Below are 21512 nucleotides of genomic sequence, written 5' to 3'. Positions count from 1 at the left end.
TCCACTTTGTCTTGTGACAGGGTGCGGGTGGGTACCCCCACGAGAGCCGTCTCTGCCATCTCCCGTGTAACGTCCAATTCAGGGGAATACACCCTTTGGAAATGGTCTGCCAATAGTCCTACTATCAGTGATGGACGGGTCTGTAGTATACCCGCAGGGTCCCTCAACTGTAGTATATTTCTCTGTCCTCCCTGTTTTTTTTCTAGCCAGGCTAGGAGCTTACTAGCTTTATCCCCGACATCGTATATCCTGTGCGCTGTGGCCGCTATATTCTCTACTACTTTACGGCGTATAAGATCGGTATGACGCTGCTGACACAGCCGGAGCGTGTGCAGCGTGTCCCTCGACGGATCGGCCATATTGTCTTCGTTAGCCCTGGCGAGTTTGTCCTCTAAATCTATTAGTTCCTGCTTCTGGGTGTGTTTGTGCCTTGTGATGGTGGATATAGCTTGCCCTCGAAGTACCGTCTTGTAGGCTTCCCACAAGACAGAGGGGGATGAAACTGAACCGACGTTCTCTGCGAGGTAGCACCTCGTCGCTTTTTTCAGAGTTTTAGCCACTAGTGGCACTTTAAGGTACCCCGGGTATATCGGGTAGATGCGCTTTCGGGTCCGCTCCGGGTTGAAGAGAACCAGTGTCAACGGGGAATGATCCGAGATACCCCTTGGCTTAATTTGTACGTCATCGATAGTGAGGAGTCCATCTCCCAGTGTTAGGAAGTAGTCAATCCGTGACAGACTGTCATGGACCGCCGAGTGGTACGTGTATTGTTGGTCGTCCGGGTGTAACCGCCTCCAGATGTCCACCAAACCCTGTGCTTCTGGAAAGCCATTCAGCCGGGAAGGCCCGGAAGTCTGCGCTCGTGCCGGAAATCTGTCTTGTGTGTTGTGTACCACCGCATTAAAGTCCCCTCCTAAGATGAGATCTCCCTCTGGGAGTTCCAGCAGGAATTTCCCCAGTTCCGGGAGAGCGACTGCGTGCAGTGCCGGCGGAATGTACACCGAGACCACATTCAGCGACCTCCCTTCCCACTGTCCGTGTGTCGCCGCAAAGCGCCCCTGTGTGTCTACCTTCGTGGACTGGACTATGTATCTAGAAGATCGGTCCATTAGGATCCCCGTACCGCAGGACCCTCTAGTGAATTCGGAGTGAACAATCATATGGTAACCTCTTCTGTCTAGTGCATGTGTTGCTGTGCCCGTCAAGTGTGTTTCCTGTAATAGGACCAGGGCCGGATTTGATCTTCTTATACTTTGCAGTACTAAGCCTCGTTTGACCTTGTCTCCCAGTCCCCTCACATTCCAAGACATTAACAGAGTTGCAACGGCATCACTGGCCCCGTGTTAGATTCCCCCCCCCCGTGTCAGCTCGTGTAGTGTGTGCCATGGGTTCTGTGGTTGAAAGTACATGCTTGCCATGCCAACTGAGTTCGATGTAAGTGCTGGGTTCTCGCTACCCTGCGTGGATGTGCCTTATATTTCCAATCTCGACCATTGAAGTATTCTAGAATTTGCAAAACTTCCCAACCCCCAACTCCCCCCCTCCCTGCCCCCCTGCTAAACGGACTCAAAACTGCCCGCCCCCCCCAACCCAGCAGAGTGCCTGACCCAAACCCAAAACACAGTACTTGCACGCTGGGGTGAAGGACTCTCCGGGGTCAGCGCCCCCCCTTCTTGTCCACGGAGTACCTCCGCCCAGTGTCCTTGGCGGCTCGTCCGGTCAGCGTTGCATTTGGCTTAGAAAGGTGACCTCGGGAAGTCATTGCTCTTCGGTATCTTCAATCTCCGGTGTCGCGCTCAGAGGTGAGTGCGGTGCTGTTTCTCCCCCGGATGCCTGGGAGCCCGGACGAAATCCATTAGTGCGGTGCTTGTTTGTCCTGTTGGAACGGCGAGGCTGTCCCGTTGGTCTCCAGCCTTCCAGCCAGTCTTGAGCAACTTCCGGTGTGTCGAAAAACCACGTTTTGTTGTCTGCCACGATCCGTAGCTTGGCTGGGAAGAGCATTGAGTAAGGAATCTCTCGTGCCCTAAGTTCTTTCTTTACTTCGAAGAATGTCCTCCTCCTGCGTGCAACCTCCGCCGTATAATCTGGAAAGAACGCCAACGTAGAGTTTTGGATTTTAATGGGGGGCGAGTTCCGTGCTGTTTGCAGTATCGCATCCCTGTCTCTGAAATTAAAGAGCCGAGCAATAATCGGCCTTGGGGAGGCACCCGTTTATCGGTCGGCCCCCCGGGACTCGGTGCGCCCTTTCCACTGAGAAAAAGGCAGAAAGACCCTTAGGCTTAAGTGTTTGCTTGATCAGGTCTTCGACGTAAAGGTCCATCGCTCCCGTATCCTCTGATTCTGGAACCCCTATTATGCGGATGTTGTTCCGCCTTGAGCGCCCTTCCTGATCATCCAGCTTAGCAGGCAGGTCCTTGTTTTCCTTCGAGATCCGTTCCATATTTATTTGCAGTTCTGAGACGTCCTCCACTAAAGATTTGGTCACTATTTCCATTGTGTTCACCTTTTCCGACATTTTGTGGAAGTCTGCTCTTATCAGTGTTATTTCTGTTGAGATCGAACCCACCGTCACCTGCACCTGCGTCAGGGCCCGCATCACATCCTCTAGAGTCTCTTTTTTACCTCCCACCGTGTCAACGGCTTTGCTCGCCTGCGTTTTAGCGTCTGTAGGGGGGGAAGTCGTTTTATCATATGCGTATCTCTCAAGACGTGACTGTGTAGCCCCTCCCTTCAGCCCCTTACCAACCATTTTGATGGTCACTGCAGTAGGGTCCTGCAGCAGGGTGTCCGCCGTGAGTAGCGTCCTTGATGGAGCCAAGTCCGTCAGAAAGTATCCCTGGCGGGGGGTTCGCCGCGGTCCTTTCGGAGTTATATGGGCTGTGCAGTGACGATGGGCACCAGGCGACAGAGCCCCCCCGTCTTTCCACCCGGCAGCTGGTGAATGTGACCAACCCTATTCACCGCGCTAGTTGTCCGCTGCAACCGCGGCAGGGGCGATGCGGCCCCCCGGATGCCGTCTTCACCGCGTTCCCTTCAGGCAATAGATAGCAGGCTCCGTCCACGGTGGTCCACGTGCTCAGGCCGCTACCACTTCGGCCGCAGCCAGGAAGTGCCCGTGTGTCCGCTGCCGTGGATGTGCCCGCGGCGCTGCCCAACCGCTGTGGCTGGGGGGCACTGCCGTCCACGATGTACACCTTCACTTAGTAGGGCAGGAGAGCTGAGCTGAGAGCACGCATGTCCCGGCACGGATGTCCGAGGCTCCGCTACAAACGATGGGGCGTAGGGCCCTGATACACCGGGTCCGTGGCCCGAAGATAGTGTTCGTGTAGAGGCGACTCTAGCGGAGTCGCGTGCTGGCGTTTCCCTGTCTGCTGTAGTGTCGCCGCCCAACGGGTGCCCCAGGGGTCTGCAGTGCTCCCCACCGGGTAGTTCTCAGTCCGGTTGTTGTCACCCACTGACCCTCTCAGGTCCAGCCGGGTCTCATGCAGACTGGAGCGGTTCTATCCCAGTCCCGAGTCCCAGGCACCGCAGTGCTCGGAGTCCAAGATGGCGGCTCCGGTCCCAGGGTCGGCAGGACCGACCACCTCCGTCTGCCGGCCAGGGGCGTTTCTATTGCGCGCCGGGCTGTATACAGTGGTGCTTGACCCCTCAGCCAGGGCCACCTTAAGTCCGGTGTCGATGCTGTTCTGTGGTCCCCTTCGTCACTCCGAGGGCAATCGCGAGCGGGCGCTTCCGGTGTCTCCTCGCCCTGCCCGGCACACTTCCTGTCGGCTCTCTGCGCCCGGCAGCTCCCTGGCTCCAATCCTCTGCAGCGGCCCGGACGGACTGCACTTCAATCTGCTCTTCCCTCCGTCGGATTTAGGTTTTGCTCGCCACCGCCTGAGCCGCCCGGTCCCGGGTTTCGGTACCTTGCCGCAGGTCAATAAATATCACCGGATTATTAGTCGGATCTGCAAGGAGGCCGCTTCAACCACGGAGCTCGCCTTCTATGCTGCCGCCATGTCCGGCTGCTAGCCACGCCCCTCATCTTTACATTTTTATTGTTGCCTGAGAACTCTTGGACACACAAGGAATTCGTCAGCAGGTTTTTTAAACCCATGTTATTTCTGAATATACAGCACCTGACCCTCCACCCTCCACTCCCCCAGGTCAGTGCTAGGTGCTGTAGTGCATCAGACATTGCACGATTAGCAAAAGGATCTCTAGGACAAAACCAGTAACTAATTGCTATAATCCTCATAAAATAGTCATTTCTGTGATAAAAGCCTGGTACGCATTCTTTGAAGCAGGATAATTAACCATCAGAGATACTAGCCATGTTGGTCAGTTAAAACTGCCAATAGACAACAAACGTCCAATCTCTCCGCAGAAACATTAGTATCACCAGCCGCATTATTTGATGTACATGTGTGTCTCAATTCCGATGGGCAGCAGCAATTCCTGAATACATACAGCAGTTGCAATCAATGTATTTCACATTTCTTGCAGATATTCTAGTTTCGTTCCCAGACCCAATGGATTTGACACAGTAACAAATTAGAAGCCTCGTCATTGAAAGAGCGCTGCCCGAATCCAAACCTGTGGCTTTAATCTTTGGTGAATGACCTACCACTTCCACACACAAAAGTAGACTACTACTTTCTATGAAAAGCTGGGATGATTTTATCCTGGATGGATTATGGCACTCTCAGATCTTTCGGCAATATTGGGTTACTGGAGATTATTTGTTTTATTGGGTGCTTAGGGAGGGGCAATCATCCAAAATCCCCTAAAATAGATCCGCAGATCTCAAAATTACATGTAAAGCCCTATCACACCAAAGTACAGATTTTTTTCAAGTTAAATTACTTTCAAGTTACAGAATGAGCACAATAGTTAGACAAGATGCTTTTAATGTTAGTATCTTGCTCAGAATCCAGCCAACAGGTGTTTTGTCGTATGGGCTAGGGCCCACGACTTCCTCAGGGCTGGGAAAGAAAAACAGAAAACATCATGTAATCCCGCAATTCCTCGGGCATTGTTACATTAAAATCACTTTAGCAGAATCCATGCTATGACATTTCCAAAGTTGTGATACAACATCACAAATCCCACCAGCACTTGGAGGTAGTATATGGGGAAAAAAGGGTGAGGGACAGGAAGAGACAAAAGCCCCCAATATCCTGGGTTAAAGGGTTAAAGGTTGAAGTATAAGCAACAGATCAAGAACATCACAATGAAAAACCATGGTGCTCGTGGTGGAAAGTGTAGGAAGGGTCAAGCGCATTACTATACTTAATAATATACGTCAGTGAGAATACACTCATCTGTGTCCTCTCCCAAACACACACTGAGCAGAAAAGCTCAGGCCTACCTTGTAAAGTACAACTTCTCTTTGTATGCCCAAAGAGGGTAGCCAGATGTGACCATATTTAGTAACTGCTCATTATCCCAAGATTGTGAATTTATTTAGTACCAGGAGGTAAGAAACATACCTTCTGGCTGGTTATAGTTCCGACCCAAAATACAAAATTGTAGGGGGGTCTATATGGGTTAGTTTATTGACCATGGTACCTCACAACCCTAGACATATCAGTAAATAGAAAGAGAGGCACATAGTCAAAGAGTGTGTGAGCTGTCATGAAGTACTGTGACAGTGAAATTACACTAGGCTGAAAAAATTCCCATCAGCCCACCATTATGGCGGAGAAATCGTCATGTGGGATACGGATGATCTATTCCAAATCTCACCCAACACATCTATTGATGGTGTAGAGACAGGAAAGTCACGATAGCCTTCTAGCCACAGTGTATTTCAAACGTGGTGCTGATGAATGTGCAGTGCTCAGTGAAAAAATAAGTGCAGAATAGATTTTAAGAATAACTACCAGAACAGAAAATATGTTTATTGGGCACTGTTCTTAGTGTCATGATTAAAATAAGCGCTATGCAGTTTGAAAATATAACTATAATATGGCGCAGTGCAGTGTGGTCAACATGTTTCAGCTGTCTAAGGATATTACCCAGCTTTCGTCAGGACCGTGATGTCAAAGGAGAGGCAACTGCAAAATTATAAGATAGCAATTCAAATGATAAACAGTACTCCTACCAGAAACTTGGAGCCCCAAATATTAGCTGGAGGAAACTGTGGGTACATTGTCCATTTCCCAGCATTATGTGGGAAGTAACCTCACCTCACCCGGCACCCGCTCGGGAAAATGAGGCCCCGCTCTGTCCGTCGGTACCTCAGGCCAGCGTCCGAGAGGGACGCTGGCCTGAGGTACCGACGGACAGAGCGGGAAATGGACAATGTACCCACAGTTTCCACCAGCTAATATTCCAGTCAAACAGTGCCGCTTCCAGTGATGGTTCAGACCAAGGAGGAGACAACTCACGTAATCAAAACAGGATGCAAAATTACAACAGAAGAGGCAACCGACGAGGCCGCAACTCATGGAGACCTCCATTTTTCCAGACGGGAAATCAAGGAATGCCTTTCCAACCCTTTAACCCTCATTTTCAAGGATGGATGAACCCTTACTTCCAAGTTCCACCGATCATGAACCATCAAATACAACAAAAGTCAGGCTCCAATTTCCAACAAGGCGTTCCTTTTTTAGGGAATGGCCAGACATCACAGAGAACACGGAGGAGAGGAGTAACCTGGTCCGACCAAACCAGACAAGTGCAGACCAGGAGCATAACAAAAGCAAACACAGGAACAAACGTGAATCCCTCATCGTGAATCTCACAGATAAGATCTTAACAAAAGAAGAAGAGGATGTACTTAACAAAGGTTTGGGCTATGTTCCCATCCCAAAACCTGATCCTTTCAAAATCAAGTGTGAACTGGCAGAATTTTGCCGGACATTGAAATTGAAAGCGTTCTTCGGAACAGACCAACCGCCCACCAGAGAAGGAGATACGACTTTGAAAAATAAATCAACCTTCTGCCCACTGAACTCTCAAGTCCCCATTGAAATTCAGACTTTTGAGCAAGCCCTTTCAAAGGAGTTGATGAGTTAGCGAAAAATCCTCGCAAACCTTTCCACAACATGACCAGACTGGAAGAACAAGCCTTGAAGACCCTGAAAGAAGATCGTAACATAGTTATCAAACCCGCCGACAAAGGCGGAGGGGTGGTCCTCTTAACAGCAGAAGGGTATCACCAACAGTGTTTGAATCTCTTATCGGATGGCAAATTCTACAAGGTTCTGAACACAGATCCAACCCTAAGATTACAAAGAACTGTGGCGATGATGATCGAAGAAGGGGAAACTAACAACTGGATATCAAAAAAGGAAGGAGCATTCCTAAGAACCCCCACACCTAGGACCCCCTATTTCTACTCGTTACCGAAGACACACACGGGTCGGACACCTCCACCTGGACGACCAATCGTTTCAGGAAGTGGCTCTATTCTGGACCCCTTTCTGAGTTCGCAGACCAGTATCTCAGACCGTTGGTCCAGAGAACTCCAACGTATCTAAAAGACACGAGAGACCTTCTAAATCAACTAAAGGACATTGATTATTCACCAACTACAATGCTTTTAGTTGGATTCGATGTGGAAAGTTTATACACCAGCCTTCCACAAGGTAAAACGATGGACACCCTTGAGAGCATCCTTTTCAACATTGTATGGACTTACAAAACCCCTAGGCATTTCGTTCTAGAGTGTTGTCGGATGGCCCTAACGGAAAACTTCTTCCAATACAGAGACACCCTATACCTACAATGCCATGGGACCTCGATGGGCAGTACGTTCGCCCCGAGTGTGGCGGGACTATATGTCAGCACATATGAGGACCAATACATTCTTAATGAAGGGGTCAATCCATTTTATCATCATATATTGTTCTGGAAACGATATATCGATGATGTATTTGTAATATGGCAAGGAAACCAGAACGACTTATCACAATTCCACACATGGATGAATGAGAGAGATGAATGCCTCCGGTTTACTTACTCTGCGGATGACAAAAGCATTGACTTTTTAGATGTGACCATCTATGCTGAGGCGGGCACACTTCAAACTCGAACTTTCTTCAAACCGACGGCTAAAAATAGCCTACTCTCATACAATAGCTTTCATCCTCGCACCCTGAGAGAAAACCTACCATACAGTCAGTTCCTCAGGCTACGACGGAATTGCAGCGACACTGATGAGTATAAATCACAAGCTAGTGATCTCTGCCAGAAACTGGAAGCCCGGGATTACCCAAAAAGAACGATAAACAGATGCAAAAAACGGGCGAGAAATCAGAATAGAGAATCACTCCTTGAAACTACCCCAAAAGAACCAGCTGAGGGAATACTGACCTGTGTGACAACATACAGCCCAATGACAAATGACATCAAAAAAATGATAAACAAAAATTGGAGAATTCTGACATCGGGCGATTTGTCTTGGCCGAAACCCAGGTTCGCCAACAAAAGGAGCTGCAACCTAAAAGACATCCTGGTCCACACGAGACCTGCCCCAAAAAAAAACAGAGACATGACAAACTTATGGGGGAATCCACAGGTGACGGGACATTACCCATGCGGGTCATGCTCAGTGTGCAGTCTAACAAAAGCCACAAAAGAGTTACAATTACGACCCGATTTTAAATGGGACTTGAGGAGCCACACGAATTGTAATACCAGCCACGTGGTCTATATGATCACATGTCCTTGCCACCTCAGATACATCGGAATGACCTGTAGAAAAATAAAACAGAGAATATGTGAGCACCGAAGCAATGTGAAGTGCAAAAAGAGCACAACGAAAATGGCAAACCACTACCTTGAGATGGGCCACACGACTGAAGACCTAAAGTGGGTCATTCTTGAAACTTTGATTACAAAAGACAGAAATGCTGAAAAAATCCTCTATGAAAAAGAACAGAGGTGGGTGCATAGACTCCACACCCACAACAAAGGATTGAATGATAACATTTCACGGCTCAGTCTCACCAGAAACTGATCGGGTACAATAGAAAAACACACCTCGACAATCCCAATAATATATGCACATTGACGTGCCCCTATTCCGATCTTGTATGCACCTATCAGTTTTTCAACCCATAGCGATCAAGATCTAATCATCACAATGATCTACCAGGCACCATATAGCCTCTGCACAAACAAACATCGAATTTAAGCATATGTTTTTGTATATCCACGTAGTGATTTCGAGTAAAACATCGAATAAAAGAGACTGACTCTTGACGCCATGGTTACCATAGTAACCTTGGGAGTGGCCAATCAGCTCCGTTTACGTCAGAGCCCCGTCCTCTATCTCGACCCGGAAACTCTGACTCACTGTTTTCGGGTCAGAGAGAGCAGAGCGCGCCAACAAGCCGCCAGCAGAAGACGCAATAGGTGCTAGTCACACTGAGCACGATATCAACAAACCGCAAGTATAATTGGAAGAAACGAACCGCTAACTCACTATCTCTTCCTCTTAGTCTGTCTGAAGCTCTACTACCCGATTGGAACGCGTTAGTTAAGCGCGTGAGGTAACTGTGTTCCCCGTGATTATAGAATAGTCACAAATACACATACGATAATAATTAAATAATACCACCATGAAATGTTCACTTTAAAATATAAGCTGTGGGCATACCGCATGATCACCATTATTTGCAACGGTGAAGCACGCCCGCAATATTGGTGAAACACTGGCTGATCTATGCATGCATTGTTCAACCTTGAGTATGTTACAGTCCCACGCATGAGTTTGGAAAGGTAATGAATGAGTTGACATTGCCATACACTAGCGGGCCTATGAAGTATTGCCATTTTTTAGTTGTGAATGTGTCTATCAATGAATAGACTGGTGAAGCAGATTTCTGCTTTATATGTGTCCCACTGTACCCTGCCCTTTGTTTGTTGTTACGCCATTTGTTTTTCTTAATTTTACAGGTACACTGTGACCTCCATAACAGAAAAACAGGTTTAATATATCCTTATTTTCTATCACCATTTGAAAGAGCACTATTTCATATATTTTCCTCACTTTACTCACCCCGAGGTCCTGATGAATGTCCGTAAGTCCTAGTTTAAGGCTGTTGAGGCAGAAACATGTCGACCGTCTTTTAACCCACTACCGTTCATGATTTTAATACTCTGAGTGCATCTGTCACTCATAATCGGTGCCATATTATGCACTACTACAGAGTTTACCAGTCCCAAATACAGAACGAATAAAATTACCATCTGATTTTTGGGATTTTTATAATTCTAATCACTCTCCACTCCCTTATCACTGGCTCACTACTGTACCAACCTTGGGTAAGAACCTCCTGGTGGAGGCTGCATAACCACACTGACCTGATGATTATGCACACACGTGAAAAAAGCGGAAAATCAAGATATACCGCTAAATTTACCACCATACCCATCACGTGCATGAGGGTCTTTTATTTGGGACACCCCACGTTTTTCCTGCATACCAAAGGTTGTGCAGGACAAGTGATCCTTCCCCACTTGATTAGTATTTACACATATCCAGGAAACTGAATGGATCAGTCTTTCTACCTCCCTCTTATGATTAGATAATACTATCATTATCATACAAGTGTAAATTTAGCCCTTGCATCATACTTATATAGCATCTATTATGTGAGTATATGGTAAGTGCTCATATCCGGTGACATACATCAACTTCTAGTGTTGGGGTTTGTGGCTTTAATTACGTGCTCGGCAATCATTAGTCTACAGAGGGTTTCACCTTCCCTATTTATACCGTGTGTATTGATTAGAAGCAGAAATGAGGCTTACCCCAAAATCAGCGCACGATATGTGTGCACGCTGTAAAGATCCTTCTATTTTCAAAAAGCACGGATTGGTATGCGTGCTGCGTTGCGAACTGTATTATAGTCCGTGCTTGGATGCTACAAGGCAAATACAAAGGAGAAACGGGGACTACCATTAGTATCCGAACAAACATCCATATCTATGAAGAAAAAGGGTGCGTGGTGCGAGTTAACTCTAACCGGCGTCACTTCTAACCTGTATTCGGCATCCTCCGTGATCCTCACTCGTCTCCCGGCAACTCAGTATGGTCGAGAGTTCAGAGCCGGATGCCAGAAGCACTGTAAAAGAGTGCCAACCGTGCAATAGCTAGACCGTTTCGCCCGATTCGACAGTTTAGTAAACTCAGCCATATTGGATGAGTATGTGTGCCCAAATCTGGTATGATAACCGGAAATACCCATCTTTCAGTCCGAGGCCCCATATAATCGGTGCAAGTGTATTATAGTTAAGAGAAAGAGTAACTCAATACAGTAATTATTAGTTCACTTAATACATGGGCGTAGGAACTGTGGGGGACGCGGGGGATATATCTCCCCCAGATTTTGGAGTGGGGGGGACGCAGGGGACAAGGGTGAGGGGGACCAGGGGACAAACACATTTCCCTTCTCCCTCCTGAGAGGGAGATTAGCAGGCCTTTAGCGCGTGAAAAAAAATTGGGAGGGGAGCTGCCTGACCTAATGGCCCTGCACTTGACCTGGCGCCTCTCCAGTTACCTGTCTGTGAGCCGCCAATGATCCGATAGTCACAGAATAAGGTGACGTCAGAGGCCACTCGCCCCCCTGCCTCTGCCCTTCAACTCTTTGTGTGGCGCAGCACCCTGAGGCTCTGGAATTATTTATTTCTCACCTCAGCTGCCTTTAGCCAGTTGACTGATTGATTTGCTGACCTCGGACTCCTCTCCCCCGTGTCTGTTGCCGGCTTGAAGACATATACACATATACTTTGCTGTTTCATTGCGTGTGTGCTTTCAAATGGAATCGAAAAGGCTAACTGGATGTAAAACGTTGAGCCCAGCCCGTTCTTGGCCAAAACATTCACTTTAAAAGAAGCGTCTTGTTAACCAGGTCTAATCCTGTGTTGCTTTTCTGGCAATCTTTTGGCACCGGAGGAGGGGGAGACTGCTAATGACCAGAACACGACTGGTTGTTGTCTGTATCACTGTGTTTTTTCGCCCTATTTTTTATTTAAGAGAAAAATGCGCTTGGATCAAAAATGTATACGAGGATGCATTTCTCACTAACGCATAGCACTAAATGACATTTTTGTGTATTTTTGCTCAATTCTGGATTTGTCTTTTACCGTGTCGAAAGGCAACCGTGACGTGCTGTTTACTTCAGTCTAAAGGTCTATTAGACTTCTGTAGTATTTTGGAGCAAGCAGTATCTCAGATTTCTAACTGCAGTATTTTCCTGCAGATTCAAAGATGATGTAAGTGACTGGGTATTGGCTGCTTGTGTGTAACTCAAATCCAGGATCTTGGGCCTTGAAAAATAAGTTACTAGACCTGCAGGTGTAGTGACTCAAATGATCTACTCCGCCCGATTATAATGCTATTGACCCATTAATTGGCTTACATTTATGCAATTCAGGGCAAATATTTTAATTTCGCTGAGCCGCTATTTTCTTCTTTATCACGAATGAGAGCACTTTCAAATGCGGGAATTCAGCTTGTCAGCTGTACACAACACTATTGATATATTTTGAAATATATATGCTATTTGCAAGCTGTTTAAATGTCAGTATTTTTCTAACAGATCTTACAGCCATTTGTTTCCCAATGATTGTCAGATCACTTGACAAAAACCTCCTCACTGTAATAAGAGAGAGAAAAGTAAACTCAGTTTTCCAAGAGAAGCTTTCTCTTTTGATTGTTCTCTCCCCCTCCGCTACACTGCATATGTATTTCCCATGCTACATTTTTTCTCTGTTGTTTGCTTCCTTACTGCCGACCTACTATGTAATGTAATGTCTGTTTTTTACTGTATGTATGTAAAGCGCTCTGATACCTACGGATCAAGCTGGCGCTATATAAAACTTTTAAAATAAAATAAATGCTGCCTACCAGTGCCCTGACGTTCACACACAGCTTTGCGCTGTACACAGTACTTTTCAGGAGCCCTGCACCAAGCTGCATAGTTGAAGTTGCACTCTAGTCAGTGGTGACAGAGTAGCGATAGTGTCACTCATAGTCGTTGAAATGTCACTCAATTACACTGAAATTATGAACACGTCACACATAAGCAATTTAAAACCTTGGCCATGCATGGAGCTGAAAAAGCGTGTTCTGTTCAAATAAAAAAACATAAAGCAACACGCCTTTGCTCAGCTGTGACAGAACTGCGTGAAAGACTCAACGAGGCATCAGTAAACCACCACGGACTGGAGAGACACGCTAAACTCAAGTAGTGAAACGCGCCCCGCAGTTTAACAACCCTTCTACCCCCTCCCCTCCCCAGAATCACTGTTAAGAGTGGACTCTGCAGACAATCTGCACTTCGGTATGCGGTACAACGAGTGTAGGTTGGCTGAAGTGAAAGGGATAATTCAATCCTAGATCACTTTTCACATTACGAGTCTCACCCACTCCTAGAATATGTTTAGCCATATAACTGGCTCTCTGTCGACCCGGACGTAGTGACAATACGGACACATATTATTTAATGTTAAAAAATCAAAAATGGACAGCAAATTGCATTCACGGGCGGGCCTGTCATGGTGTGCTTTAGCCGAACACTGCTGAGGAAGGTACTCTCTGTTTCCATGGAATTCTTTCCACTGCAAAATTTAGTTTTCCCCACCTTGTGCGCTTGCAGTACTGCCAGATCGGCCTTGCCTGGCAGGGGAGTACTGTAAGGAAAAGGCCTTGGGGGCTTGTGCGGGAGCCCCGGGGGCACCAAAGAGTCCTTCTTCCTGGTCTCTTCCTCTGTTGTTGGTGTAAGGGCGAGGAGGGACTGTATATACCAATGGCCCGGGACTGTGGAGGGGAACTCGGGTGCAAGGAGGTGAGAGCAGAGGAGGACAACACAAACGTGGACGCGGTAGCAGGATGACCACCAGGAAGGCGTGCCGGACAAGGTGGCTTTGGCTCTGGCTCTGTCACAGACGAGGTCCATGGGGGTAAGTCATGAGGGGGTGACACCATGAGTTACTCGCACTGGGTGACACCAACCCTAGTGAGCCACTGCTTCAAGAGGTGAGCTTTCGGTGGGAGCGTTCTCCTTTACTGAGCACAATCTAATAGTGGGAGTAATATGTCCTTGAATCTGCCCCTAGGTGTAGCTAACAAAGGGCCCTGATTCCACCCAGCATGTTAAAGTGTTGTTTACTTTCCACGAAGAGAGCCCTGGTTCATTAAGCTATGGGTAAAGGTGAAGCCCAGCCATGTGGGTTGGTGCTGCCGAAAACTAAATGCATTGGCATGCAGCTTAGACAACAGTGAAACTAGCCATTCCGCCCTTAATCAGACCCCCCAGGATATAGCGGCATGGATTAGCAAATTTAGCGGCACAAAAATGAAAATTTAGCGGCACAAATATGGAAATTTAGCAGCAATTTTGCGGCATTTTATTTGGCCATTTTTCCTACAACAAACACATATATCTTAGTTTTTTTAGTTATTTAACAGCACGAAGCAATGTATATTTGTTTTATTTACAATGTAGACACTTTGTTTGGGTTGATTGAAATGTAGATTTAACATACGTCCGGTCCTACTCTTGCCATGTCGGACAACCTTAACCCTTGCCTTCTACTCTCGATCCCCTCGCTCACCCTACCACTATGCTTCAAAATGGTGCGGCCCGGAGCCCCTGAGAGTCAAGTTCGAAATGGTGCGGCTCGGGGCCCCGGCAGTCACCCGTGTATTGGTGCATATCAGACTTTTTCTCCTGGATCACTTCCCTCATTTGGCTCCGAGTCACTTTTAGTGCATTAGTGAATTAGTGCATGAGGCGATTGGACAGGTCTCTTGCTGGCGTTGGCATGCACATATTGCATTTCGGAGCTCTCTGAGTCTCCAGGGCCCGTGCCTCCCTTTTCACAGTGGATTCACGGCAACAGTAATAGACGCCCAATGATTCTTGCAGTGTGGGGAGAATTATACCGTTTAATGTGGGGGATCATAAATTCTTGTTACTATATGGCCCCACACTTCACTAGAGTGCCTAATATGGTCTCTCCAATGCAATACGTCTTGCAACATCACCAACAGTGTCAGCATCCCAGTAGGCTGATGTCTCATATGGAACATACATACTATATTCATGTCACCTCCTGGGATCGTCGTCAAAAACAAATTTGCCAGAGACCCTGAGGTCTTCATTCCTTTTAAATGAGTTCATAATAGTTTTTGCCAAGACGTTTTGAAGTTTAAAAAGCAGGTCCGCTTTGCATACAAAAAAATGTAACACCTCCTTGAAGCATATGCTAACATGAAAAAATATATTAATTTCTCTAAACATTAAACACATTTAATGTGTGCTGCACAGTATAGCACACAGATAATGTGTGGAATTGTTAAGAACAGTCTATGTATAGAGTTTTGTACTGGAAAAGGGGTGCTTTCAATGCAAATCAATGCGAGACAGCAGCATGCTCAAAGGATGTGCACTGCGTTAGGCAGTCTGTATGTGCGCCAGCAATAGGCAATTGTTTTGTGAATATAGCTCTAGGGTGCTTTCTTCCCGTGTGTAATGCAGTGCTAGTAACTTTGGTTGCTGTGCTAAAAAATAAAACAATCTCCCCCTTAGTTTGCATGTCTGGCCTGCAACCCTTAACCCTTGCACTCTAAAGCAGATGGTGACTATCCGATTGATAATTAATCTATCTGTGTCACTTCTCTCGCCTCAGTTCACCTCCCCTCTCCTCTCCTTAACACTCTCCTTAACCTCTCCACCTCTCTATTTTAGCGTTCTCTACCTCGCCTTTCTCTCTCAATATACCGCAATCGACTTTAACTCCTTCAGCCTCTCTATGACCTTGACCTTTTCACCATCACTCTGTGATTACATCTTGATCTCACTCTCAATTCTCTCTACCTCATTCCTCTTCCTGTGACATGCTGCTCGTTTTCAGCCTGACTTCCCTGTATCTCTCCCCATCTACTTCTCTTCTAATAGAATCTCATCTCTATTTTTACCTCAACTCTTTATCGCTTTGTTTTTCTCGCTACAACCTTATCTCGTTTTCTATCTCTCTTTCAGCCATTTCTCTGTTTTGCCACTCCCCATCTTTCTTACACCTTTCTATACCTCATTCCTCTCATTACCTGACCTAACTCTACTCAATGGTGTAACATAAGCCCAAGGAGCCCCTGTGGCGCAGGTCCCTGAGCACCAGGGGTCCCCGCCAGCACAGTACATGGACAGCGGGCCCCTAGCCTGGCAGCTCCTGACTGGGTCCATGGGTGAGGGGGCCCCCTACGATTACTTTGCAGGGGGCCCCCCCAAGCTTTGCTACGCCACTGAATGTCTGTGCTCATTCCCTCATGAGTTGTGCCCCCTCCTGCCTCAAAGATTTACCTCATGAGCCTGCCACTTCCAAAGCCCCCTTGTCCTGTCCTTTTTCCCTGGCTGGTGCTGTTGTCCCTCGCTGGCCGCAATGTGCTTCGTTTCCAGATCTGAGCACTTTTTAAACTCTGAGAATAATCTGCTGTGTAATTCCATAAATAACCACTTGATGGCGATATACTAATATCTATTATGGAAGAAAGACCAAGAGATTACGAGCAAAATGTTTCCCCACAAAACATTTCTGTGCCATCGAGAACGCAGAAATAAATCCCAGCATGGATTCACATTTTTCAAATTTCGCGGGCAGTTTTGTAAAAATCGCGGCATTTTTACAAAACGGACGTTTTCGCGATTTTTTTGCAAATCGCGAAATCGCGAAATCCTGGAGGGTCTGCTTAATGGGACTTAGTTCACATGTATGACATGACAGTGAAATCGTCCGGGAAGGGGGGGATGAATTACTACTAGTGAAACAGCAATAAAATCAGCTGACATGAAAAAATAGAATGATCCAGAAAACCAAGATGCTGTTGTGATTGGATATGTTCTGTGCCACACATTACAAGTTTTTTTACAATACATGTGAAAAACACATGACTTTAGTTTTGGTTAAAATTCTTAATTTAGGGGAACAATTATTAATTTAAGGAATAAGTTACTTCAAGTGAATTTTGACATTTTTACACATACCTACAGTCTCTGCAAAGATTTTGCCTCGTTAGCACCAGTGTAACATACAAATGCAGCAATGAGAAAGGTGACCAGTCAACCTTTGCGAAGGGCCCTCTACTTTGCAGCAACATAAGTCACATTTAATCAGTAATTTTTGATCCCTGTGAGCTACAAACCCCTTTTTAGTTAAAATTGTCAGATTATTCAGCAGATGATGAATTATGTGGCAAATATGGTACAACTATAATTATGATCAAAACATTTGCAAACTAGGATAATTTGCTATTCATATTTGAACTGTGGAAAAGAGAAAAGTGCTGATGACAGAACCTGCTTGGCTCAGAGACAAATGGCCTGTGATTCCACTTTTAAGCGTATTTGGGACATTCTGTGATTGGAAACATATCCCACTTTGTGAATGTATTTTAATGTCAATAACTCATATTAAACCTTAAATAAGCATATTCGGCTATTGGTTGAATTAGATAGCGTAGTAGTTTGTAACTGGTCAGTGAAATGCTAAATAAATACTAAATACAGGGAAGATTTGCTCTTTCGGCCACACCTCTGACTCCACCCATAAATCTAATCCTCAGGTTATTCTGGGCCTCTGATTCTCTGCCCACAGTTCTCCTACTTTGTTCCCCCACTCTGACCACTGCTTTCAGCTTATTATGTTTTCAATGTCGAACCCCCAGAAACTGGAGTATTATCAGAGTAAGGGTTAAGCGCGACAGTCGCAGATCATAGTTAGCTCAGGTGGGAACTGGTGTTTGAAATTAGGAATCACGGGCTGCATAGGGGCACGGGCACTTTCCCTGTGCCTTGCCATTTTACTAATGAAGCCCAATAAAGGTACCAGATGACACTATCAGGAAAAACGCTATTTTGTAGTCCCTGACTTTCCTTAACCACACTAATGCATCTTGGGATGCGTAGTCTTGCATTACATCAGCTTAACCAAGTGGACTAATACACCTGAGAGCAATTTCAGGAAAAGGGAAGAGCCATGGCTTGACCACTGTGTATCTAATGATATTATAGAGTACGCTGATAACATTAATGGTATGCTACATTTATTCAGGCAGAACCACTCTGAACCCGGAGAGAAATATGAGGGCCCTTTTTGCAGGCGTGGCAAGTGTAAACTGAGTTGCCCCATTATCAAGTCTTTTACCATTAATGGCCTGACAGTGTTCCCAAATTAAAAATTGATTTTCCCACTTGTACTTGTGTTTGTGATTCACAAAAAGTGCAAGAGATTTACTCACAGTCTTGAACCAGCATTTGAAATGTGAGTAGCCCATATGACCTTACTGCACCAGTCGGCGCCTGTCCACATTTAGAAGTGTCAGGCCTGCTAGGGCATCTTCTTGATAAAACATGTGCCAAGTGCCACATGCCCTCCAAGCTTTCTGTTTGTGTTTGTTTGTGACAGCTGTGGGTCATCTTGAATTAGGGGCACTCAAGTGGGATTTCAGGAACAATTATGCTTTTAAAGACTGTACAAATTAGATTTTCAGCTGAGTGTCTTTAAATTTTAAAGCTCCAAGTGGACAAGAATTATAGATGAGGTCATCAGCCACTTGTGGCTCTTTAGCCAGCAGCCCTTTGCATTCTGGTACTTGTAGTTTTATGTTTTCTACTATAGGCATGGACTTTGAAACCTAGCCTTATATGGTGCAGCTGAAAGTCAACCAGTGGTGTTAGAGTTAGCTGGTTTCTTGGCTATTAATGCTTTGTGAAGTAGTATTCTTTAAAGCGGTGTTTCTTAAATGTGTAAAATTTCCAACTACAGGGGTCACACCTATCATACAAACAATGAACATAGTATTTGCACTATTTTTTATTTGATTTTTAAGTCTGGGAATTGGCAATTTGGTACTCACTCCCTTACATATTTTGGGTGCAAGGGCAGGCTATGGCAGAGTACCGGTGAATTATAGGCTAGAGGTTACCTGCACCATGGTTGAGCCTTCGTGCATCTCACACACACTCTCTCCTAGTTCTGTGTTTCACAATTCTCTATTGCTCTTAAAACTATGTGGAGTTTTACACCTGATGGTATCTGGGCTCAGGATACTGCTAGTGAAGATTTTGTCTCAAGTCCCTCAGTTTCATTTCTTTGTACTTGTCACCATTTAACAACTGAACAGGATCATCTTAGTACCGCATTTGAGTAGCCAGTACACCTTCCAAGTCCACTACTTGCCTGCCTTTCTTAATATTTCTCTTCATAACTTTGCGATTGTATGCATTTAACGCGCGTACGGTCTCACACAATGGGCGATTTGTATAGGGTCACTGGAAAGTCCACACGGTTGTCCCTGTCCCCCCCAGAAATGAAGTCTCTCCTACGCCCATGACTTAATAGTATGTTCGGCCATGTCCACAAACACACATTCGTGCCCTCCGAATATGTATTGCTTAAATGACACTAATTTTACGCAGGTATAGGCACAGATCCAGCCCATATCTTAGTATCATCATCCTATTTGCACTGCAGGAGTATCTGGCGCAGTTCTGCCAAGTATCACGCATCAGGCGTGATTCTAACGCATTTCAGTGTGGTGATCCGCATCACCGCACTGAAATACGAGGTTACGCATATTAGGGCTTGTGGTCCTCAGCTGTCAAGCGCTGCGGTCGAGCCCTGGCCTGTTTAATTACTAATAAGGTATAGCAGCCAGCCGCGCAGCACGTGCAGCTCCACTACTTAGAGGGTGGCCTGGGTAAGCCCACTTCATGCATTCGATTGTTGAAATAATCACCGTGCAGCAGCGCGCATTCCGCACTTTCCTGATGTCACAGCTACTTCCGCCAATCATTGGTAGACACTGGGCGGGCAGCAGTTAATTCTCCACTGAGCCCGCTCGCTGTGAAATGAGGACTGCTGTGGTTCTGCAATTAAGCATGAGTCCGACCCCCATGGACGACACCACGGGGGGAACCGTGATCTTGATGCCCCCCGAGCAAACCGGACTGGCACCCCTGTCTGTAGCTCTCAGCTGGCACTGAGCCGGCCCAAGCGAGCTCGGGCAGTCAGGCATCACACAAGCGAGGCCGACATGGAAAATGCATCTGTACTCTCTCGGCCATCACTGCATAATTAAGTAAGTATATGCGGAAGGCAATTCCTGGACGCATAACATAAATTCATTGAAGAATGTTCATTGAAAGTTACAAATGTTGTGGCTCCCATAATTTAGAGCCTCTGCCTGCCAGCAGTGTCTTATTCAGTGATAAGAATTGTTTACCAAATGACCTGGATAGTGTTGGGGTAATCATTGCTACTTTACTAAACATGCCTGGTATCATCGGAGCGAACACTTTTGTTTAGAAACGCACATATCTGACAGTACCAGCTTCAAGCGAACAGCTCGTGTGTCCGATAAAGCTTTGAATTGTCTAGTCTCTGCTTTTTCCTCAGGGCACTCTGTTCCTCTTTTCTGGTCTCTTGGCCTCTGGAAGATACCCTCGAGGCGCCTTCAGAGCCATATCTAAATATCCATTAATGTATGAGACTTTTACTCTAGTGTTTACAAGGCTCAAGCTCTAAGATGGTAACTGTGGATGAAGCACTTGGTCAATGGAGCACGATTACAGTCTATTCTGAGCAAATATCTTAATGATAACTACAAGTAGTGTTCACCATGTTTGTAAGTATTTAAGTTTAAGAAGCACCTGCTGTCGCTTTCATTTCCTCCTGAAATGTTCATACAACAATAAAAATGGCACGATAACTCTGATTAATGTTCTTCTTGGAGTACGATCATTTTCTCCAGTGGAAGTTTTGACTGATTACAAAGTAGCACAGCAGATTAGTATACCTACTGCAAAATACGCGATCAATGCGTATCAGGGAGTGCATATATGGAAAATAGGTCAGTGCTTTAGTTAGAAAGGTCATTTTTTACTTGAAGTGTAAAAGTTAAAATCCCAGTTTAGAACAGGGAACTAATAACTGTCATAAAAGAGCTGGAAATAAACTGTGGAGGGGAACTCGGATGCAAGGAGGTGAGAGCAGAGGAGGACAACACAAACGTGGACGCGGTAGCAGGATGACCACCAGGAAGGCGTGCCGGACAAGGTGGCTTTGGATCTGGCTCTGTCACAGACGAGGTCCATGGGGGTAAGTCATGAGGGGGTGACACCATGAGTTACTCGCACTGGGTGACACCAACCCTAGTGAGCCACTGCTTCAAGAGGTGAGCTTTCGGTGGGAGCGTTCTCCTTTGCTGAGCACAATCTAATAGTGGGAGTAATATGTCCTTGAATCTGCCCCTAGGTGTAGCTAACAAAGGGCCCTGATTCCACCCAGCATGTTAAAGTGTTGTTTACTTTCCACGAAGAGAGCCCTGGTTCATTAAGCTATGGGTAAAGGTGAAGCCCAGCCATGTGGGTTGGTGCTGCCGAAAACTAAATGCATTGGCATGCAGCTTAGACAACAGTGAAACTAGCCATTCCGCACTTAATGGGACTTAGTTCACATGTATGACATGACAGTGAAATCGTCCGGGAAGGGGGGGATGAATTACTACTAGT

This window comes from Lissotriton helveticus, chromosome 1_1 (assembly GCF_964261635.1).
Source record: "Lissotriton helveticus chromosome 1_1, aLisHel1.1, whole genome shotgun sequence".
NCBI classification, from domain to species: domain Eukaryota; kingdom Metazoa; phylum Chordata; class Amphibia; order Caudata; family Salamandridae; genus Lissotriton; species Lissotriton helveticus.
Note: the sequence above shows the minus strand (reverse complement) of the source record.